The 23148-nt window shown below is 38.1% G+C and overlaps 1 protein-coding gene across 5 annotated transcripts in view; it reads left to right on the forward strand.

Annotated features, from left to right (window-relative positions):
* The window catches only part of LOC308178411 (uncharacterized protein), a 112588-nt gene that overhangs the window by 14064 nt on the left and 75376 nt on the right, over positions 1–23148 (forward strand). Inside the window, exon 3 of one of the 5 annotated variants that reach the window (XR_013939743.1) lies at positions 15301–17011. The exons of the other annotated variants lie outside the window; for them this stretch is intronic. The gene's annotated coding sequence lies outside the window, so the exon portion shown is untranslated. Of the gene's footprint in view, positions 1–15300; positions 17012–23148 lie in introns of those variants that run through there. 5 annotated transcript variants of the gene reach the window in all.

Genomic DNA, 23148 nt, shown 5'->3' on the forward strand with positions numbered 1-23148 from the left:
GCACAGTTTGCAATCACGCTTATGCTACAGACATACCCACAATGCAAAAAAACCTTATATTTTGGTTTGAATGGAAGGAGTCAGAGTGTGCAGTCTGATCACAAATTAAAAGTGATGTTGGAAAAACAAATCTGGTCTTGAATAGCAATTATGATATATTTAGCATAAAATAGTAGTTATGGGAAAAATAGGTTTTCTTTTCCATTTGCAGCACTGTGGTTCCCTCTGAGATTTAATTAATGGCTCTCATTTATTCTTATTTCTCCCTATTCTGTGAGTGCTGAGTATAAAAGAACACATTTAATTTGGCTTCTGGGCAGCAAATTCATTTAATTTTTATATAGAAGCATCTCTTCGGATTTTAAAAGGAAAAGAGAAGGAAGTACGTGCAGGGGAATTGTGTTTAGTATCAGATATCATAGAGAGTTTGAATGGCTTTAGCAATCAGAGTGAATTTTTATGAAAACTGAATTTATACTCCTGCGAAACAATTCAGAGAATGAGGAATTATCTCCAAGAGCACATTAGATAAATGCAGCCTGGAAGCTGTAACTGACTTAATCTGGATGTAATAGTTTACATTTTGGGATCTACAGGAGATGTTAGAAACACACCTATGTTCTCTTTTATCCTTTTCAATTAAGATAATGAGCTTTCCTTTGGCTAATGTTGTCTTGAGGAATAAATTTCAGATTAAGCAAATCTTACTGTTGGATAAGACAGTGTATTACTACACGTTTCACTATGTTATTGAAAGGGACAGAGTAGTCAATCTGCAAAGTTCGCCTACAAGCATAGGAGCAGAGATGGAGTGGGTATGGGAGGATGGATTGAGCAAGTCAGCTAGAGGGCTGTTTTCCTTAAATTAATAGAAATTTTGATACCAACTTTCAATTAATTCAAGATCAAGCCTTCAGGCTTTCACATCTACCAAGCCTGATTGCAGACCCACTGGCATCAAGAACTGCAATTCAGTGCTATAAATGTATTCCTCCTCTTCAACATGAAAAAGGCCTCTCTTTAAAGGCACATGAACTACTTTTGAGGAGTGTGTTGCTCGTAGGAGAGCAACACACTCCTCAAAACTCCTTACACTGTTTCATGTTTCATAGGACTAGAAAGGTGGCCAATGTGGAAAGTTTTGTTTTTGCTCCTGTCTTGGGAAACTCAAACCAACAAAAGAGGTATTTAAAAGAACAGGAGAAAATTGGATGCATAATTTAGGAATAAAAATTGCTCAGGACTCATTGCGCTGGCAATAGTGAACACTTAAAGTTTTACAGCACCAAAAGCAGTGGCTACAGAAATAGTAGCACTTTGGTTTCCTGATACTACATCGCATGACGTTCTGAATCTTGCTCGGTCCCATATAGCATCATCTGCTCTCTGTAAGTCAGCCCATATGAGTTGGTCAAGAGTAGGTACCTCTGCTTTTGATGACACGACTAATGTATTTCTTAAGCAAGAATTCAAGTGGGGAAAATGGATTTGTCTTTTGGCTGTGGTAATGGCGTCATTCATCAACTTTCTTTGGTAATGGAGATATTCTCCTCTGGCCTAGTACTGATTTTAATTCATTTAGCTCTCTTAGTTTATTTTTTCCCCATAATTGTTGCAGCTTAAAGACATATGTGTCTGACATATCTGGCTGTTTGTGTATGCCATGAGCTTTGTTTTTTTATTCCATCCCCTACTTGCCGCCTTCTTTAAAATGTTGAGTATGTGTGTATATGTATATATAATAGAGTTTTGAAACCAGATGGTATTAGCAGGAGTGGCTAAAGGCCTTTGTGTAGACCTCTGCCTTGTGAAGCCAGGCAGTTTCCACCACTGATTCTTCCCATTAAGTGTCCTCTATGGTCTTTTAGCCCTGGGGAAAGGCATAATAATAGCTTGTTCACTGACCACATTTTCTTCTTCCTAGTCTTAAGAATAGCTTGCAATATTTGACTAGTATGTTACGAATACATGATTTTCCTGTGTCTTGGGCCTTGTGTGGTCTTTTGTGCTAGTAGAGGTAATGCTGAGTAAAGCATGAAACAAGAAAGGATGTGACCTGCACCCAGTGAGGTGGAAGATGCTGACTGCTAGTTTTGACTCTCAAGTGGTGGTAGCAGCATGGAATTACAGTTGCAGAGGAAAAAATATAAAAGTCCAGAGTTTTGGACATCTTACTTTTGTGAACTATGTAGCTTCACACATAAAATGCTTGAAGAAGGCAATATTCTGGGTCCCCCAGTGTATCTATTTCAGGGAAAAAAAAAAAGGAAGAAAAAAAATTAAAGTGAGAATAAACAGCTGTTTGCATATGATTTTCTGTTGGATTGATGAGACACCTTGCCTTGGAAAGCAGTTTGGATAGGAGACTGCAGATGTGCTTTATCCACTGCGTTTTATGAACTGCATTCGGAGAGGATTATTCAGAATCACAGAAGTTATTTTTTTAATTCCTTGGCATAGTTCTCAATTTTATTCTCAATTGGTTGAGATATCTGACCTAGTACTAGGTTTATTATTCCAGGAGAGCAAACATGGGACTAGTGATTTGCATTGGCTTTCATATTCATTTCATTTTTACTAGAAAATACTTAATATTAAGTCAAAGAAACATGCTACTTGCTGAATTTCTTTACTGCTCACACACCTTCAAGCTCTTACAATCAACTTGCTATAGGGGCTGCTGCTGGCCATCTTGCTGTTTTTAATGTCATTGTCCTTTGGCAATACACAGATCTCAGTGGAACATCATGCTGTTTTCTCTGCAAGCTTTATGTACGCACCCCCCACTCTCAATCTGCTGTGCATTTTAGGAAGGCTGTGAGCTAATAATAAGATTGCTAAGGTGAATTCCCAGATCACCATGTTTTCTGCCAGAGATGAAAGGCCACATAAACATGCTTTACTGTCTTCTTCCTCAGATGTGATTTCCCTGTTTTCTCTTTTTCCTTTGCCCTCTGCTGGCAATATGTAATCATAATATCTCTGTATCTACATGGCTTTCTTCATAGTGTTATCAGAATGCAGATAGTAGTTAATCTTTACATATTCCCACCCACCTCCAAACCCATTTCCAGTTAAAACTTTGCTCCAATTTGCACTTATGTTTAAATTTGCACAAAGTACTAAATAATTTTATTTTATCACTAGCTTCCAAAAGTGTTAAGTAATACCTCTTCTGGCAGAAAAAATATTTTCTTTAGAGGGACTAAGTCAGATGTCCCTAGTAAGGGCATCCAAACTAACCTAGAAGCCTAGGACAGAAACAATTTTATACTGATTGTCTGCACTATCACGCTAGAACTGCTCTGTGGGGTCTGGTTTTATTGGGGAATTTATGGTCATCAGCTCATAATTTCTGATCATCTGTCCCATAAACCCCAGTACTGTCAGGTGCATCCTTAAGAATTTTATCAATTTGGGGAATAGAAGTGCCTAGAAAGTAAAGTATAACTTAAATTTTCTGTCCCCAACAAAGTGGGTTGAATGTAAACAATTTCTTTGCTGAATGGGAATGTTTAATTGGAGTCCATGTATGCAAGAAGAAAGAAAATGTTTGCCTATCCACTGATTTTTAAGGGGCAATCAAATTCTTTGACATTCAGCTGTAAGTGCAAGTTTATGCAAAGTCTGCTGCACACATCCAAAGGCAAAACAGAGGTCAGTTTGGAAATTTGAATCTAATTGAATCTAATTTAAATGGTTCTCTAAACTTTTTTGTTAGGGTCAAGTCATGAAAAGAATATTTTAACCCTTCTTGATCCATGTCCAGTCAATCAAATTGATGATGTTCCTACTAATTTGGTAAGTAGTCAGAATACGAGTGACATGTATAGAACTATGGCTTTCCCTCACAGTAGGTCCTCAAGCACTGAATGAGCTGATGACATTTTATAAAACACAGTTATATAAAGCATTGCTGGAGGCAAGACTGAAGCCAAATCTTTACCATTTTCAAGGCAGAAAAAGAATTCTAATGTGTTTATCTAGCCTCAATTGTCATCAAAACTAGCTTAGGCTTATTAGTTACAGTTAACAGGACTCTTCAGCTAATCTACAACTAAAAGTATTCCTTAATTAGTGGAACAGAGACTCAAAATTATTCCCAGTATATAAAGTTGGTTATACTCATCATAGCTTATTGAACTAATTAGAATCCCCAGACAACCTCTTATTTTTATCTAGAAGAATAAAGTTCCATGTCCCATCACTGACTTAATATTTCTTTTAAAGTGAAATGCTGTGGAATCTAAATTTAGAAAGGAACTCTGAACAGGGACAGTTTTTGCATAGCTTACAAATGAATTGCTCATGAATCATTCCACGGCAGATTTAGATGAGTAATGTATTTTTGTAATGAGCAGTACATACATCATTGTCAATCTTAAGGTTTAATTGGGAATACACTCAACTCTCTTAGTGCCACAAGTAATACCATTTTGGGGTCCTGTGCAGTTAAAATGAGAATTGTAGATGTTGGTGACATTATGCTGATGATAACGTTATGAGTTGGAAAAGTGGCATGTGTAGGCAATGAATGAAAGTATATCGTTGCAATGATGCCACCCTGAAGGTATTCTAAATTTCTTCAGCTTGAATCATTGAAACTTAAATCTGGACAAGTTAATGCAGTATCTGGTTGAGTTTGATCAATAAAAGATAGAAGCAGGTTTTATTTTCTTTGATCTTGCTTGTAACAACTTATTTATTTATTTCTGTTCTTAAGGCTTTTGTTGGTGACTCTGTTAGCTACATTCAGACAATTCACATGAGTGGAGTAAGGTTGAAACGTGTCTTCTAGTGTCAAGAGGTTGGACTTGGAATATGCTGTTTGAGAACAGATTACACAAAGCCAAGAAAACAGTCTGTTTTAGATGACCCCTCTCCTCTACGTCCTGCTCCATAATACATCAAAAACCAAACCCTCATTTCATCTAGTGTCATGAAATCATGCATTCCTCAAATTACACTTTGCAGTTCTGCACTCTTTATCCCCCTTTGAGTTGTGCGTGAGTTTTTTGTTTGTTTTCACACAGTATCTCATCAAGATGAATGTTGTGTAGCTCAGTCTGTGATTATTGAAGATGTTCATCTTTGTTTAAGCTTAGTGATCTGGCCCAACAGAAAAGGACAGGTCCTCCAGAGAGCCCTAGAAAATGGCACACAGGAGGTAAATGCTGCTCTGCCACTGTTTGTAGGGAGTGGGGAAAGGATTTGTTTGAAGCAATCCAATGAGAAGTTCTGGAGTAGTTTTGTTAGGAAACAAAATACCATGTCAGAGCAGTCACAGTACAAATTCATATTTGGTACTTGTGGCTAGACAGATGATTAGTCCCCAGCTAGCAAAGGGTGGTGGGCCAGGGGAACGGTTAGCTGGATCACTGATATAAAGGCATGGTTACTGCAATCTATAGGGTCAACTGTATATTGGATAAGGCTGTGTCAACCTGACTAAGTTTGAGTATGCGATACAGCCCTAAGACATCAGGGGATCCAAGGAGAGCATTAGCAAAGAAGGCCTAGCACCTTGATCAGGTTGTCTCAACAGACCAGACAGGGTGACTTTAGCTTATTGCTGTTGCCCTTTAGAAGAGAGGTAGCCACTACTGTATGCCATCCTATTTCCCATCCCTATGCCTTTTGTTCTGTTCTGTCAGTGAAGCACTCTTCAGGGAAAACTGTTTGAGTCATTGTTTATGAAAGAGGAATTATGGCTTGTTGAATATCCAGGCGGTATAACTTAATTTTCTTACATCCCAAGCTAGGTGTGTAGACAATAATGACCTCTAGAAATTGAACCCAGCCTTTGGGTGCTGGTCAAGGCAGAAGAGTTGCTTTTGATAATGAAAACTTAAGTTATGTAAGATTGAGAATGATAAAACTAATTGAATCTCACGCTTTAGTGTATTAACTGGATGGCTGTGTTCAGTTTAACCCCTTGCCCATATGGCAAGGGTCTTTTTCATCTTCTCTGAAGCAGCGGGTTCTGGACATTGCTGGAAGCTTGATCCCAGACTGGATGGCTCAGTCGTATAATCTAGCAAAGCAAATTATTTGAATTGTCTTGTCCTATACTCAGCATTTTGATCCAAGTATCTTTAAACCTTGTCCAGGTTTACATGAGTACACTGCAGTGCTGAGAGAAGCAAAACCGAATTTAATTTAAAACCATAGAATTAAAACCAACTGAAAAAATTCACAGTAGAAATTATAAAACTGCAACTTTTACTCTGAATTATTTTAATTGCAAGATTGGTACAGGTTTGTTTGGAATGAGGAGACAGAAGCATTTGGTAGTATTTGAAAATTTACACAGCTACAGGAGTAATAGGTCATTTCTGCAATACTAAAACACCCTCCATGTGACTGAGAAATCATCTTAGCAGAGAAAAACAATTGCGTACAATGGAGATTCCCCATTGTATGACTGTAAGTTGCTGTATGTTTTGTGTAAATGCATCAAAGGAATTCTTTGATTACCTTGGTTGGACCTATGCTTTAGAGGAAAACAGAATTTGAATCACCACTTTGTTCTCTCTTCTCTGGAGGATTCATAATTAGGCAAACCCAAATGAGAACCAAAATTCTGTTCCCATCTGCAGTAGCTCTTGAAAAGGCTGAAGGAATGAGTAGAGCAAAGCATTGTGTGAACGACAGGGACATTCTTCCAGTGAAGTTCAAACAGCTATTGATAGGTTCACTCATGCTTTAGTTTTAGATTTTACTATTGACAAATTAGTAAAATTTTACTGGTGAAAAAAAGCTCAGAAAAATACATAGTTTTTATTTTTTTTATTCAATTTTCTGATGTTAGTTCCTAATTCTGTCAAAGAATCATTACAGCTTTGCATTTAGCCAGAGACGTATTCTAACACGAGGTATCATGTTGGTCACCACGGGTAATTGCCAGAGGAGGAAGCAGTGATTCTGTACAGCTTGAGCTACATACGAAGGGTCCAAAGGTATGGAGGTTGGTGACACCAATCTTCTCTGGGCAGAACAAGCGCTGGAGGATTGAAGTGTATGTAGTGCATGTTTGATGGTTCTAGCTCACAAATATTTGAACATGATCAGGAATGAAGTTTATGGCTATTCAGAGACATGAGTATGCTAATTTGGTGATGGATGAGACTAGCATGTTTCTTACCTTATGAGAGTCAAAAAATGAAATAGAAAAGAGCGCTGGCAAGCTAGCTCTAGGAAGGTGATTACAAGCAATGCTGTTGACATTTGACGGTGTGAATTGCCCTATCTTCTTTTAACAGCTGACATGCTGTTTAGGTGAACAAAAGCTGAGGATCTGACTTCTGCTGCTTAGATGAACAGAATTTATAATGCTGTGACTTTTATTCTTTTTTAATTTTTTTTCTTTGTTTATTTTTCTGAAAGACTTTCAATGGCAGAATTCAGGAATACTGAGATTAGTTTTTGTTGTTGTTGTTTTTTCCTTTGCTTTGACATATGATAAAGTAGGTTAATATTGACCAGAGTTTGCAGTGTCTGTGTACCTCAAGGTGTATAAATAACGTGTGAAAGCTACAGTAGATTCAGACCTGGAAATTATTACAACAGCTAATGGGTGAATAAGACACAGAAGAGAAGAAAATTATGACACAAACAAATGTATTATGACAGGCAGTCTTTGTGTAAATTACTGTACGTAACTGCACAGAATCTTCTGCAAATTGTGCTCTACTAGTTGAGGCTCTAATTACTGAAGTACTGTAACAGATTAGCATTTGAGTCATTTTTCTTATTAGTAACGCCTAATGCCAGCTATGATGGTTTTATTGCCTTGTCTGGTTTTTAGGCTTATTTATACAAGATGTTGTCACAGACCAGTGGAGTTACTTTTCTGATGCTTCAGTCCAAAGTTGTGTGGTGATTATTGGTTAGGCTTGCTGTGAAGTAACAGATTTTCTTTTCTAGATCGTTGTTGTTCTTGGAGATTTCTGAATGTGAAATAACATTTGTACATATGACCTTTACGTCCATCAGAAGCCCTCTGTGAAACCAAAGAGTTTGAAGCTGATGAAGTGTTACATAAGCATGTTTCATACAGGTGCAGGAACCTCGGATTGATTTGGATGGAGGAGCCAGAATTATAGACCAGTAATGTGGTGTACGGAAAGCTTTCTCCGTGCATCCATCTGCCAGCAGCCATGAACGAGTTCATGCAGCAGAAGAATATGCTTTTCTAAGGGCAGGTTTGATATTTTGGTTACATGTGTGTGAATATAATCTCTAGCTAAGTTTAGCCTTAAGTAAAACCTAATTTAGTTTGCATAACTGTGAGAGCCATGGAGGATCCCAGGGTTGCCAACCACATCTAAGTACTACCTACTTTCCCTGGAGCAATCAAGAACCTTAGTTCCAAGAATTCATCATCCTAAAAATTCAAACTAATGAAGTCTTGATTATCTGAATCATGTCCCTAAATTAAATACAACTCCAACACTCCTGAAATGGAGGAGTCTACTGCAGTCTGAGTTTGTCGATGGATCTCTTAGGCGCAGCACAAACCAGTTGGGTATGGCAGCAGTACTGCAGCTGAGTGTAGATTGATTCTAGCAGGATTCAGTGATTTATTGCATCAGATGTAACAGCGTGGTACAAGGTAGCATGCTATGATTAGATTTAAGCAACATAACCCAGTGTGATGGCTGAGATGTCAGGGGGGAAGGCATCTATTTTTCTGGTCAGCCAGTATTAATTCTCTTACCTGATGTCTAGCATAATTTTTTCAAAGAATCATAACTGTGAGGGAAAGCTTACAAAGAGAGATGTATGTAGAATTTCTGAACAAACAACATCATGAACAGAATGATTTATAATAGATGGATAATGATCTAAGTTTGTATCTAATTGTTTTAGCTGTAACTAGCAGTTAGATGGAATCATTCATGACCAAATCATCCTTAATCCCACTTCAGAGCTTCTTTTCTTACAGCCCATCTGTTGACATGACAAATTTGTCAAATTTCAGAAGACTGTTGCTCTGTAATTTTACCATACCCCAAAGTGGCGCTGCATAAATAAATCTAAGTGAAAACTGATGAACCTTGGCCTTGGGATAAAATACTTTGCCGATTTTATATTCAGAATATATATATATATATTTTATTTTCAGTTATTTCATGTTGTCTCCAATATATATATTTGTCTATGGAAACGAAGACTGATTACTAACTTCTTACCTAATCTTTTTTCCAAACCAGCTGCCTGCCAAGTTTAAACCACAACAGGGTGTACCATATGTAAATAATTTTCAGAGTGGGCAACCTTCATCTAGAGTTTATAGAGATACAGTGTGTGTGGAATACCTGAACAAGTTGTGCTATGGTGTCAGAAGAGCCAGCGTTTGGGTACAGAGCTCAGGGAAAGAAGTTCATCAGGTCTGTTACTGAGGATCTGCTACTTTGCATAAAAGAAATGTGAATGTGCTCTTTGTTCTGAAGATCTTACCTGGACACTCCTCTATCACCCAGTTCTAGATCTGTGGTTCAAATTTAGCACTGATCCCTTGAGATTCACTGTTCTACTGCAGCACAGTTTGGCTTATTGTGTTGTGCTTCAGTTTGTAATCTGAAGTGACTTCTTGCTTTGTACACTAAAAAACCCATAGCCTCAAGGTGAGCAGATGTTGCATGTGGTGTTTTCATTGGCCCTACCTGCTGGCTAGTGGAATGTTGGAAGACAAGGTGGATCATGCTATTGCACACATCTTTTGGATTATAGCTGTCCTGAGGTTTGGGGTAGCTCTTCAGCATTGCCAGCAAGCAGCTGGGATTTTTTCTAGCAAAGCTTGGTCTTTACCTGATAATGCAACATGACCTTATTCCTCCTGGACCAGGATTGGACCTGTAGAAAATCTTTAGTGTTACTCTATCGCCCTTTCTCCCTTTTCTGCTGATGTCTACTTCCCAGCAAGTGCAGTTTCTATTTTCTGCTCCCTTCAAAAAAAAAATAATAAATCATAATTCATAATCTTAACGAGAAGGAAATGTCCAAGACCTGTACCTCTGACAGCCAGTGAAAAGTAGAGGTAGCTTATGTTAATTGGCTATTGTTTGTTGGGGAAAAAAACCTCCAATTAGTTTCTAGAGGTTTAGCTCCAAGGAAGATTTGACCCTTATCTTTTAAGATGACTAGAGGGGCTAATCTGTGTGACAAAATCTCTGTAGCCGTTTAAGTTCTGCTATTACCGTGATGAGATACAGTTTCTAGAGTGGAAAACAGGGCACAGTATTTGCTGTTAACAATTTCTCTGACTCTACACCTGAACTGTCTGCTGATAAACTTTGGCATATTCATTAACCACGCTGATTTGATGGCAAACCAATTTCACTTGACAGATTTCATGGGTATTATTCACTAAGCTACTCTTATTTGTGTATTTTCCGTTCAGATCATGTGAATGGCTGTGTGCATTAATGCAAAATAATTACTGCTTCATTTAGTGTTTAAATAAAGGAAAGGTTTGAATAAGGCCATACATATCCAGCAGCTTTCATCTGGCAAAATGATATTGTTCAAAGTCTTGTTGTGACATTTTTTTCAATAGAAATCCCTAAGAAGGATACAATTACAGTGACAGAAATGGTCTTTTATAACTAAATTCCTCTGTTTGTGTGTGGCTCATTGGTACACCAGTGTGAAACTGAACTTGGATAACACAAATACATATCAGTATTTCATTTTTATAGGAAATAGTTGTTTTCTTTCCAGAAACTGGTGGAATCATTTTGAATGAATTTGTGACTCTTATTTTTCTTTTGCGAGCATTCTTATGACAGCAGTATGGTCTTGGCACAGTGTTAAAATGCCCTATCTAAAAATGGAGAAATAAAAAAAGAAATCACTAGCACAAGCAGACTCATGGGAAAGAAGTGAAGAATAATCCTGACTTTAATGAAGGAAAACTAAAAAAAACTTTGTAACAAATGCCTGTTTTTTGGTGGTTGTTGTTGTTTTTTTTTTTTAATGAAAAAAAATCCCACCCTTTTTCCCTCCTCCTCATCTTTGTATTCTGTTTTTTCAGGGGCAAACCTACAGGAAAGAACAAATAGAAAAATATTAAGAAAATAAGCTATGTAGTTCTAAAATACCTATTTTTTTATTTTGATAATCTTTTCAACTATGATGTTCGTTTATAAATTTTAGCTGAAAACTGTCAACTAATTGGCTTTTTCATCACGCAGGCTGATACTGACTGTGCATTTACTAGCTTGGAGAAGTTGCTGGCAAAAGATAGTCATTAACTTATCAATGACAAATGGCCTAGATGTGTAAGCTCAACACAGTTTTCAGCTCCAGTTTCAAATACACCACTGGAATACCATCTCAAAAGCTATCAAAACTGTTGAAAGTGCTATTTCAGCGGTATGGTCTGAAATTGTTAGGTAATAAATGGATTTTTCCGTATGTTTAAACGTATCTTAGTTCTTCACATACAGAATGGTCTGACATTCATCTAGGACATAGAATTGGAAATATACCTAGGGTAGGCTAATTGCTTATTATATTTACTTCACCAAAGTCTTAGTACACCTGCGCTGTCCTTTACAGAAGAGATTGGATACCCTGTTGTGCTAGGCGCTCTCCTGCCTCCAGGGGACTGTAATCTCTAGAAATCAAGAGAAAATAGGTAGGGAAGGGAACACAGAGAAGCAAAGGAATTAACATTGTATAGTTGGATAGGGAGTGGTCTTGACATCAGCTGAACTGTTGTCTTGGTATATTAAGATGCATGATGAGCTTTTGTTTATAATGAGTAAACGTTTTGAAATGAAAGGGGATTCACTAATGCTATCTGGCCTTTGTTTTTCCGTATCTCTGTGGAAATGTTTTCAAAAATATTTTTTAACACGCAGCGTAACTCATTGGTGCATATTGTTGCAGGTGGTTTTGCTTAACAAACTGCCTCTGTCTAAAGATTGTGAGTACTATTAGGTTTCCCTTTATTCAGCTTATCTTTTAAGCTGGGAACCTTTGTATGATAGTATTGAGATACGCTGATAATAATAGTTATTATTAATACAGATAGTTTGAATTGTGTTAACATATGAGAAAGAATGTTAGAAACATCATTGCCTCGTAAGCTCATAAAAATAATATATTAGCCAAGGTTCACTGAAGGCAGCGCATTAGGTTGAATCTTGGTGCTGTGCCCCTAGATGAGTCTGTCTAATCATAAAGGATGGCCCCAAACCAAATGTCCACCCAGCAATGGGGGCAGTTTGAGAAGTCTAGAAAGCTCAGTAGCAAGTGCTTATTTATAAGAACAGGGCATGTTCAGCACATCCCTTTCCCCTTACAGCAGAGAGCTGCTGAGGAAATTCTTGAGATAGTGAGTAGCAGGCACAAGGCAAACTATGTTTAACAGTGCTCTGAGGAGTTATTTAGTCATTGCCCTCCCTTGCTGCCCCCCCCCCCCCCACCCCTTTTTTTTTGGCCTTGGTAATACTTTTGTTCTTTCCATAACTCTGAGTTTCTGAGCTTTCTTTTCCTATCTATTGGCAATTGAGATATATTTCTCTTAATATAGCACAAAGCTTTTTGTAGCAGTATTTATTGACCAACACATCAAAAATTGGAAGTTATGAAGGAATGTTTCTTTTTACTCAGTAAATTTCTACCTGGAATTAAATGAAATTCTAAGTAGGAGTCTGAAATTCAAAGATAAATTACAGAACTTTGTTCTTAGTTTATCATTATTTTTAATATTGCTTGCCTACTCAGGATTGCATTTCATACATAATCAAACACAGAGTAAAGGTTCAATGGTTTCCAATGAAGACTAAGCTTTCTAGAAAATCTGTTAAAATTTATTAGGGAGGAAAAATCACCATTAAAATGATTCATTTAAGGATAGGAGTGGATTCTTTATCACTTGCTGAATGTAAATTAGGACTATAAAGTGACTGAAATAAAATTTGCAAGTCTGATGAAGAGATTGCTGGTTGAAGCTTTACATAGTGTTCCTTGTAAGAGGTCAGAGCAGATCATGATGTTAATCTTTCCTGGCTTTAAAATTGGTGAATTTAAGCATGTAGCAGAGTGGTAAATTTTTGAAAATAGTCATGAATAGGGGATATGTCTTAGGGTTTTTGAAAATCTAGGGATTTGCTACTGTCCTGATATATCCTCTAGTGAGCCTCCTGGCTAGCTGGGGGCCACTGCCAGTGGCAAGTGAGACAGAGTCCTTTAGTTGGTCTTGAAGATGCGTGGAAACTGTATGCAGAAGTATTAGATTTCATTTGGATATGATGATAACGGAGATGCAGCAAAATAGGTGGACCCTAGGAAAAGAAAACATGAAATTAAGCTGTAGCTGGATAGATTCTTATAATCCCTCAATGCCCAGTTGTGGAGTAATGACCGGCTTAAACATGCACATAGTACACAGAAGTTTGGACAATGAAGATGGTGTCCTATTTCAAAGCACGTAACCTAACGTGTGTAAAATGAGGAGCTATTCTGAAAGTCACCATTTATCTAATGAGGGGAAAGTCTTTTTTAGGCTGATCTGTTCTGGTATTACAATATTATTTCTGTATCTTAGTCCCTACAATTTTCCCTTGATAATGAAAAAGATACGAAAGCTTGCAACTTTCATTTCTTGCCTGTAATAAACAAGGAGAAGAGGCAGGATGCAGTTAGTGACTGGATATTGCAATATTACCCTGGGCAGACAGATGTGGTGCAAACACTCTCCTTGCAGTAAGCAAAAGCTAGGCAGAAACTGTAGATCTCGCCGTATGTGCCTGTGTAGGAATGGTTGCTTGTTAAAGCAAGCTTAAAGTTTCTCACTGTCATTCTTGGGGTGTGCAAGGAGCTTCACTGTCTCAGTCACAGGCCAGTCTTTTCAAAGTCTTTATGCTGCCTTTCATAAAGTAAGCTGCCTTTGTAAAGGATGGATATATCCATTGAAGTGAAGATTTGAGAGACTTTCCTGTTGTATTTCACAGGGCATTGACAGTCCTGCTCGCTCTTGTGTGAGATTTTACCTGGATACTCATGGTCTTGTATAACATTTACACAAAATAGTATTTTTGCAGTATATTTTGCATTGGAGTACTTGCAATGGAGTTTTGAACAGTGGGCTAATTGGAACAGAAATTGTCTCAACTGGAATAGTAAAAATAGCAAATGAGTGTTAATATATTTGTTTGCATATTGTTGCATGCCAAATGTAGAACATGAACAATTTGTGTGATGTATGCTGATGGATGGGTAGTTTGTCTTCACTCTCAACATTGATCTCTTCTAAAAATCATGTTTCCATTGCTCATTATACCTAAATGTGAAATAGGTGAGTCAAATCCTTTGCACTGTTGAAGGCACTGTAGTGCAAATACAATTTCAGCTGTTTTGTGTTATGCCAAATATGAGCATTTAAATTAGGTTTGTTTCTGGGATGAAGAGGTACCCACCTCTTTCTGCAATGGGAGGTAGATGGAAATGACTGTTACTGGATGTTCTACAAAATATGTGAAGTCAAGTGGTAGTGGCTGGCATTTGAGATAGTAAAATAATTTGACTGTGTTATCAGTTCATAAAAATAGCTCTCAAATAAATGGAAAACAGCTTTTCATTACTGTAATAAACTAGGGGGTGGTAAGGGCAGTAAGCTCTAGAGCTTTCTCTATCTATTGTCAGGCCATAACAGGATTGGGGAAATCATATTCCAAGAAATGTTTCTGTTCAGCTGTGTATCATTTATTAACGGATGACTTTCTCTGAAAAGTAATTGCATTTGCTGGGTGACAGGCCTCCCAATTTCCTATTACTTCTGATCTAACAGTATATCCTTCTGAAATTAAATGTAATTTGAATTATTTTTCTGTAATCCAATTGTATCTGGTTTATACAAGCCCATACCAAGAACTGTGTTTCTCAGAGTTTTCTATGTAACGAGCCATGGATGTGAGTGAAATACCATCCCCCACTTACAAGTGGGTAAATGAGGCAAGGTGCCATCAGGTAAATTGCTTATGTCATGCATAGAAAGGTTGTGGCAGAACTGGGAGCTGTACCAAATTCTAAGGCCAGAGCTTTGTTTTCAGCAGAAAGTAATTTCTTGCTCTCATTTCTGTAAGTAGCACTCTTCAAGAAGGAAAATACCACTTGAAATTCTACTTTATAGATTTGTGTGTGAAGTTTATGATAGTAGACAGAGTAGTGTAAAAAGGAATCTCAGCTGTAATCAGTTCATTTGCGTGTTTGTTGCCCTTTTTACTGTTTTCCTGCCTCATTCTGTGCACCATAGCTGACATTGGGTTGGTGCTGCGCTTTGCGTAGGTGTGCAGCTCTGGATGCCAGCCACACCTGGGGAGAGTATCTGAAGGCACAAAGCTCCTCCAGGTTAGCACACAGGCAACGACTCGCATCTCCCACTGCTCTAAGGCAGTGAAGAAGAGGTTATGTATCCCAGCTGACAGATCCACGGACTATTTTAACAGCTGCTTGGGGATGAAGAGCTTTGGAGAGCAGAGGAAGATTAAACAGCTCGTATCTGCTTTATTTTCTTCTCCTTTGATCTCAGTGCAGTCCCCTTCTCTCTGGCTTCACTTTTTTTTTATATTTGCCTGCATTAAAATCCTGAATAGTTTTGTTCATCTGTTTAGTAAAAGGAAGCTGATAAAAATTAAATATATTACAGCACATTAAAAAAAAATAATATATATATATATATTCTCTTTATTCATCTCAGCTGCAGGAGATGTTCCATTGGTGGCTGAGGCAGTTGTGGATACGACATTAGTTCTTGGTCGTTCAGGGAGGTAGCATGGTTTGAGATGCTGGGTTAAGCTTTCAGGAGCTTCAGGCTACAGTCTAATTCTGCCACTATTGTTTTTAGCTGGTGCATGTCTGACTTTCATTTTGGTTGGAGGAGTGGTACTTCACAATTTCCCAGAAATATTGTTTGTAGTGTCAATTTTAATGACTAGACTATCCATAATGACTAGACTATCTGTTCTGCTGTTCAGCAGGTAAATGCCAAGGCAGTCGGGGAGATAAAAGATCCATCTTAAACTGACCTGAACTGACATTTTTTGGCTTTGCTAGATTTATATAACTCTGCTTTTGGCAATCTGAGGTTTCAGTGGATGAAGAGGGAACCCCATTGTATGCAGTATTTCTAAGAAGTGATGTAATAGTGACTATAAATTCACAATTACATTGATTAGGGTAATGGTGATGAAAAACTTGAGGCTTCAATTAAGAAGATGCTATTTGGACTGGGTACAAGATTATTGATTCCTCCATAAAATGCCATTGTACGGTAGAGAAATCCAGAGAACTTAAGGGAGAATGTGAAAAACAGAGATGCTAATACCTAAATCACTCCATTGGGCACATTTATTTTTAAAGTATCTTTAGCCTGTTGACTTATTTTAAAGCAAAGAGACACAGAAATGGACAAGAGAAATAGAAGTAATAGTCCCTTAATAGGATCAAGCATGTTTATATAATGAAGATGAAACTGACGAGCTTTTCCTGAGCCAATGGGCAGAAACCTAAGGGGTCTTAATACTCACAGGTTCCTGGCCTACTGGAAATGCCTGGTGCCAAAGCAGTTACTGCCACCTTAAGCACAAAGCAAACAATCATGCATTTCTGGAGATAGCCTTCGGGCCCAGTGTTTCTGGTGTTGCAACAACTTCTCACAGAAGGAGAATAAAAATGTGTGATGGACAATTCAAATAGTCTGAGTTTTCATTCACAGACTGAGGGACATTATCAAATGTAAAAAATATAGGTATCTTTCAGTGAGTTAATATCTTACATTAAAAGAAATGAATACTAAGTGCTGGGCTCTGCTTGGTTATGGACACATGCATTAAGCAATATAATCACAGCTGTTGGTTGATATTACTGTGTGCAGTTACAGCCTGTTAGAAAGACAAAAGACTATCTGAGCAATAAATTTCCTTGAGTCATCCTCCCCTGCAGAAATGTTCAGAAGTCTCCTGAATGGAGTTGTCTGTAGGTGTTCCTGCAGGGATGGTATAAGTCTGTTTTTGCCTTCCCTGCTGCTCTCCAGAAGGACCTGAAGTTGCATTTGGACACTGAAGTTTTGTTTAATGATGTTTCCAAAGCTTAAGCATCTGGGTGGCAGGCACTCTTTCCATGATGCGTGGTTTTACCCATTTTCCAAGCATTATAGCTCCACTGGAATCATTCAGTTTGGCTTTTCCTGCTAACCTCTGCATTTGTTTGTTCCCAACTCAGGGGTCAGCGTTGTGGTGAGGAAAGAGCCATTCAGAGGGCATTAAAGAGTCCATCTAGTCTCTAGGTGTGTTGAATCTCTTCTTGATATTAGATGTGTAGTTCTCCTTCTAGCGAGCCATCACTGACCCTTCACAGGAAACGTGGGGAGTGCAGAATGGCATTGGCAGAATACGTCTGTATGGCAGCAGCCAGCACACAAGAAGCAGAGGGAACTTGATAGCAATGCTTTCATTTCTATCTTTTGGATCTTGTGGGTATAACTCTAAAAATAATATATAGTGGAGATAGTGTCTACTATTATTATTTTCTATTCAGGATGTTCATACTTTTCAATGTGTATTTCATGCTTGCATACTTCTTACAATTATAATCATTAAAATGATCATATCCAGAATGATGAGCTACTAATACCATTTATCTTTTGTTTAATATTGTAGCATTTTAACAAAGGGAATAAGTGGTGATTTTGCAGTAAGTGATTCTTGCTTTTGCAAGCCAGGGCCCCTGACTTTTCTTGCACTGTATATAAAATAAGTAATGCCAGCCTGAACTTTAAAATGCTAATAATGATTTTACACACACACACACACACACACACACACACACACACACACACACACACTGTAGCTTCAAAGGAAAAACTATGAATTATATTGAACTTATAATGTTTTTCTCTGTGTTTGGCAAATTAGTTTTCGAGCTTTGTTCCTACCAAATTCAGGTGGATAGTCCTGGATCTGGAAGTAGACTGCTGCAAGCAGAAGAACTGCAGTCTCAGCTCTGTCATGAAATATTGTAGGACCTTTGGCTTTGTCAGTGAGGTGCTCCCCCTCTGTGCAGTACTGTCCATCCTCCAGCATCAACTGCTGAGAGATCTTCATATAAAAGACGAATTAAAAATCTAAGTATTCATTTGTCTTTCCCATCTTATTTCAAACTCCTGTGAGAGGTCATATGTTGCTTTGGTCAAGATGGGCATACCTGGAATTGCTGAAGATTTTTTGGAGTAACTGAATGGAGAGATAAATTAACTTGAATCAGTTAATTTGCTTTCCTTTTTTATCACCTGTCTCAGCTTTGCAAAATAGTTCATAATATCCACGTAAAGAAACAGTGAAAAAATCAAATTGATATATTGCTATTGTTTGAGTATATATTCCTAAAAAGTCCTGAAAAGTCTTAGCTGGTCAACTCAAAGGAACAGAGCTCCTGGCTGCAGACTGCTCCGCTGCAGCCAGCAAAGTACTGATTGATAGCAAAGTAACAGGGCTATGGCATCTTCTGAGTCCATGAAAACAGGATGTGACACAGAATAGTAACAGAGGTATGCTATGTTTGGCTTTGTGTGTCTTCTGAAGATAGCAGAGGAGATGTTTCCAGGTTAAAGTATTTTAATTTGTGGATTCTTAGGGGGAAATTCTGATCCTAGTAAAATCTGTTCTTTTTTTTTTAATTAAAAATTGTTTTTCAAATTTGAGAAAATGTTTGTTTCAAATTAAATTTTTCACATTTAGAACTGCTGGTGCTGAGGTTCATTTTCATGATCCGTCTTCAGATTCTAAATGATTATTCATGCAAGGAATATGAAATATTTTGAAAAGGTGACTGCCCTTCCCTTGCAGGTTGTAACACCCTAAACATTTTTTGAGGTGTTGCATATCCTTACATCATCCTTGAATAGATTTTAGTGGGGGATGGTGCAGATGTAGCTCTTTTTTATTGTGGATAAATGTTGTTATTCCTTTGTATTCAGGAAACAGGTAACTCAAGAAAGCATCATTGTCCATTTTCTAATTGCTTCTAATCGTGTGTTCTCATCCTGAACATTTGCAACATCAATCAAAAGAAAAGTAAAAATCACTTTTCCCCTGAGCAGTGAACGAGTGCCATGAAGATGGATAGATAGGTAGATACAGATCTGAAAGCATGACTGACATGGAAATCTTCAGTGGGAAGCATCGTGGGTCAGAGGATTGGCAGTGCCTGTGACAGCATAAATTCAGAAATGAGGAAGACCCACATTCTTCTTTTAAAAGGGAAAAAATCCATAATAAGAGCAATGTCTGCATCTTGGAAACTTCCCCTATGGCTGCAGGGCGAACGGCAGCTCAAATCTGCATTTGACTACATGATAACTACTTTAATAAATGGTCCTACTGAGACAATGACTGCAGGAGGGGGTTGAGTTGTGTTAAGCTGGGCTGGCTGATTGATTCACAGTTAGGCATTTCTATTGATGAGGGCACTAAAAAAAAAAACAAACCAGATGTGACTTTGCTGAATTAGCAGCATTGTAGGTGAGATGGTACCTTTATCTTGCACTCCATTTGCACAAACAGTGGCAAAGAAATTGGTGAGAGAGGTCAGTGTAGCAGAGGCAGATAAATTACTGTATCTCAGGATTCCCAGAATGCACTTTTATGGTTTGTTGCTGTCCAGAAACATCTAAGATCAAATAATTTAGGTGATCATGTGGAGCAAGAAAATGCTTAAGTAGGAGACAGACTGTTGATAAGCAAGAGGGAACTAAGGCATTAAGCTAATCAGCATGTAATACCACGCAATGCTATCAAATATTTATTTATTGCTTTTTAGGAAGACCTTCAACTGGTCTCCATAATGAGCATAATTTTAGCTAATCGCAGTTTCAAGAAATTTATCCACAAAATGACTATAATTAGGGAAGTTATTTTAATTTAAACCTATAAAGGATTGAGCCACATGGAGACACCTAGTCTCTAATTCCTACTGAATTCAAATGGCTTTTGATCAAGATCACAGTAAGACTGTACAGAGGTAGTTAAATTCCAGTTCCAGCTTCCGAAGTGTCCATACCCATGTGCATCTAGTGAATGGATCTAATACTATTTCAGAATACTATTTCAACTGTATATGTGAATTTAAGTGAAATTAACATCACCTGTTTCCACTTAGAATTTCTGAAATTAAATTGAATGGTTGGAAAAAAAACACGCAAGCATATATATTCATCTGTGAGTTAGATCTTACTTGTAAAATGAAGAAAATGGAATAATCATATACCATCTTGTACCCGAAGCGATGACTGAGGTCTTGACAATTCTTAATGATGATGTCAGTAATCCAACTGAATTTGGATTGTTTTAAAGGTCTTCTCAGCTCAAGGTATAGTTCTGTGGAGGCTGCTCAACTAAAAGCTTGCTTTTCGAGGTGACTGATGCAAACTTTGCAGTACACTATTTTAGTCTGCTGATTTTTTTTTTTTACTGTTTTCCTGTATTTTATTCTACTTTTCCCTATGCTATTTATCCTGTGATTTTCTGCCCAGTACTTATGTTGTCATTTTCAGCACAATCTTTTTTGTTTTCTGGGCATTTTTGTTTCACTTTATGTGTAGTGCTCTCCTGCTTTTGTAAAGTGATACATCATAAATAAATCAGACTGTGATACAAGTAGGAACAAGATTTAACTTGATTATGGAGTCAATCTTATTGCAGATGATGAGGAAAACAATCCACCTTTAATCACATTCTGAAAATGGATTCTGAAAGCGTTGGTAAATGTTAATAAATAAATCAGATGGCTTCTATTATATACCTATGTTATTGATATATTCATCCCTATTACTAAATTTTTTATGATATAAAATGGGAAAATATATTTGTTACTCATCTTTCATCAAGAAGAACCTATAAATAAAAGAGAGCATGTAAAGAAATGGAAGAAACACATAAAAATAAAGTAGCTTTTAGAAATTTTGTCCTTGCTAGATAATTTGCCATGTAGGCTTAACAGAGTCTTGTCCCAAGATGCTTTACTGAATAGTTCAAAATTTACTTCTTTGTTGGGAAGGAATTTCGCAACGTGTGCTTGATGTGCTCCTGTTGCATATATAAGAGGGTCAGAGCAGAACAGAGCGTCTTAAAAAGCCTTGTACTATGGTATATGTATGACTGAATTGCCATCATGCCGAAGCTATAGAAAATCCAACAGCAGCCCTGGAGTCAGCATTGTTCCTCTGGCATCCCCAGGAGTGGTGCGTACTGGAGGGGCGCTGTGCACCTTGGCTCTGTCCCAGAGCTCTGTGAGCCGGCCATGCTCCAGCGCTGCCTCGCTGCCGTCCTGCCTGAGCCTGGGAGATCAGAGCTGGCTCACGAGGACCTCATTCATGAGGAACGAATTCTTTTCTCCCCGCCCCCCCCCCCCCCCCCATCTGTATTTAACTGCCTTGTTTGTCCTATAGAGAGACCTTTTACTTATCATTCTGACTTGAAGCACACAAGTTAGCACTGTGGCATTTTGCTGTTGGGTACACCTTGAACTTTAAAGGGTTGCGATGTGTTGGAGTGGAGCTCTTGCTGCACAACAAAGCTGGCACCTGCCACTGAAGGCCTCCTACAGTGGCAGAAAGAAAAAAGTAGGCTGGAAGCAGGAAGGTTGCTTGGTGTTTTGTAGGGGACAGAAGGGAAAGGGGAATGTTGCAGTGAGTTAAAGGAAAAAGGAAGATACCTGTGTGAAATGCAGTGAGCACACCACAGTTGCAACACGAAGTAGCACAGGGTTGCAGCAGCTGGAAGATGATGTATTGCTTCTTATGTCCTTGAAATAGCTTATGTGATGCAGCTTGGTGTCCTATACACGGTGAGGTCCGGAAGAAGGGAGAGTCTATGTCTTACAAAACATAAATAAAAGTTGTAACAATAATTTCTCTGGAGGGGAACATGTGTTAATATGGGGACCACGTTGTTTCTAATTGACAGAAATGGGTCTCTCATCGCTTCCATCATTCCCTATGAGGAATTTATTGCTGTAAAACAAGTTCAACAATAGAAATACCTACATTCCAGAAGGATTTGATCTCTTGAGTTAAAATTAATGGTGTACCTTGAAACAAAGGACAGCCAGCTGCCAAAACAAATTGTTTGGTAATGAACTAACTGAATTCTAGAAAATTCTAGGTCGTGCAGTGCAAACCCAGCAAATCCACTGTTATTGCCATGATGCTTCTAACTAAAGCCAGCTTTGATGAAATCTATGATTGTTGTTAGCCTAAGATCTTACTGCTCCTTGAAGAAAGGTTGTACTGAGAAACAAATGCTAGGCTTTTCTGTGGCTGACATTTTCTTCCCTCTTCTCTTCAGCAGAATAGAAGATAGAGGGAAATAACAGAAATGGAGGCAAACAGAGGACCGTGGGAGAGATCTGTTAACAAATGTTAGTTGTTGTCTGTAGTTTGGGAAATGGAGTTCGCAGTGAAGGGAGAGAAATATTTTCCTGATTTTTTAGTTCATAAATTAGTTACCAGTAAAAAGCCTGACTATCAAAAAGGGTAATTGGCTAAACAGTCACTATGCTGTGAATTAGAATCAAGAAGGAAGCTTTTTTGTACCCCAGATTTTTGCATTTTATAATTTATTAGATAATTGTAGGTTAGCTCTGGCTGGAAGGGACTGTAGGAGGTCATATTGCAGCCCAGGTGTATTGATCTGCATTCTCTCAGTCTAGAAAGCAAACTCACTTCCAAGTTTCCTTAGAGGTATTTCACTTGTTAACTATCAATTGAGGGGGGGGAGGAAAAAAGTCCTCCTGAGTACAGAAGACAGCACATACAGTATGTTCTACCTCTATGTATCCTGGAGTCTGGGGTCCCGTAGTCAGGGTGCAGCCTCGCCTCTGGCTCTGGGATGGGCAATGTACAAGAAGTCACACTCAAGCACTTGTCAGGTAGAAGTTCAGTCCTGAAATAAGCGTGTGACTCTGGGGAGACTTGTCTGAGCAGAAGTTAGTGGGCTGACCAGGCAGATTGCTTGTGGTGAAACATCTGAGAATGATGCAGCAAGCTCTAATTTTGTGGTCTTCACTGATAAAAAGAGAAATCCTAGCTAAAATTTTTCATCCGGTCCTTGTTGCTGACACTCTCTCAGTAGACCCTGG

The sequence above is a fragment of the Anser brachyrhynchus genome (genome assembly GCF_964034855.1).
Source record: "Anser brachyrhynchus genome assembly, chromosome: 15".
Taxonomy (NCBI): domain Eukaryota; kingdom Metazoa; phylum Chordata; class Aves; order Anseriformes; family Anatidae; genus Anser; species Anser brachyrhynchus.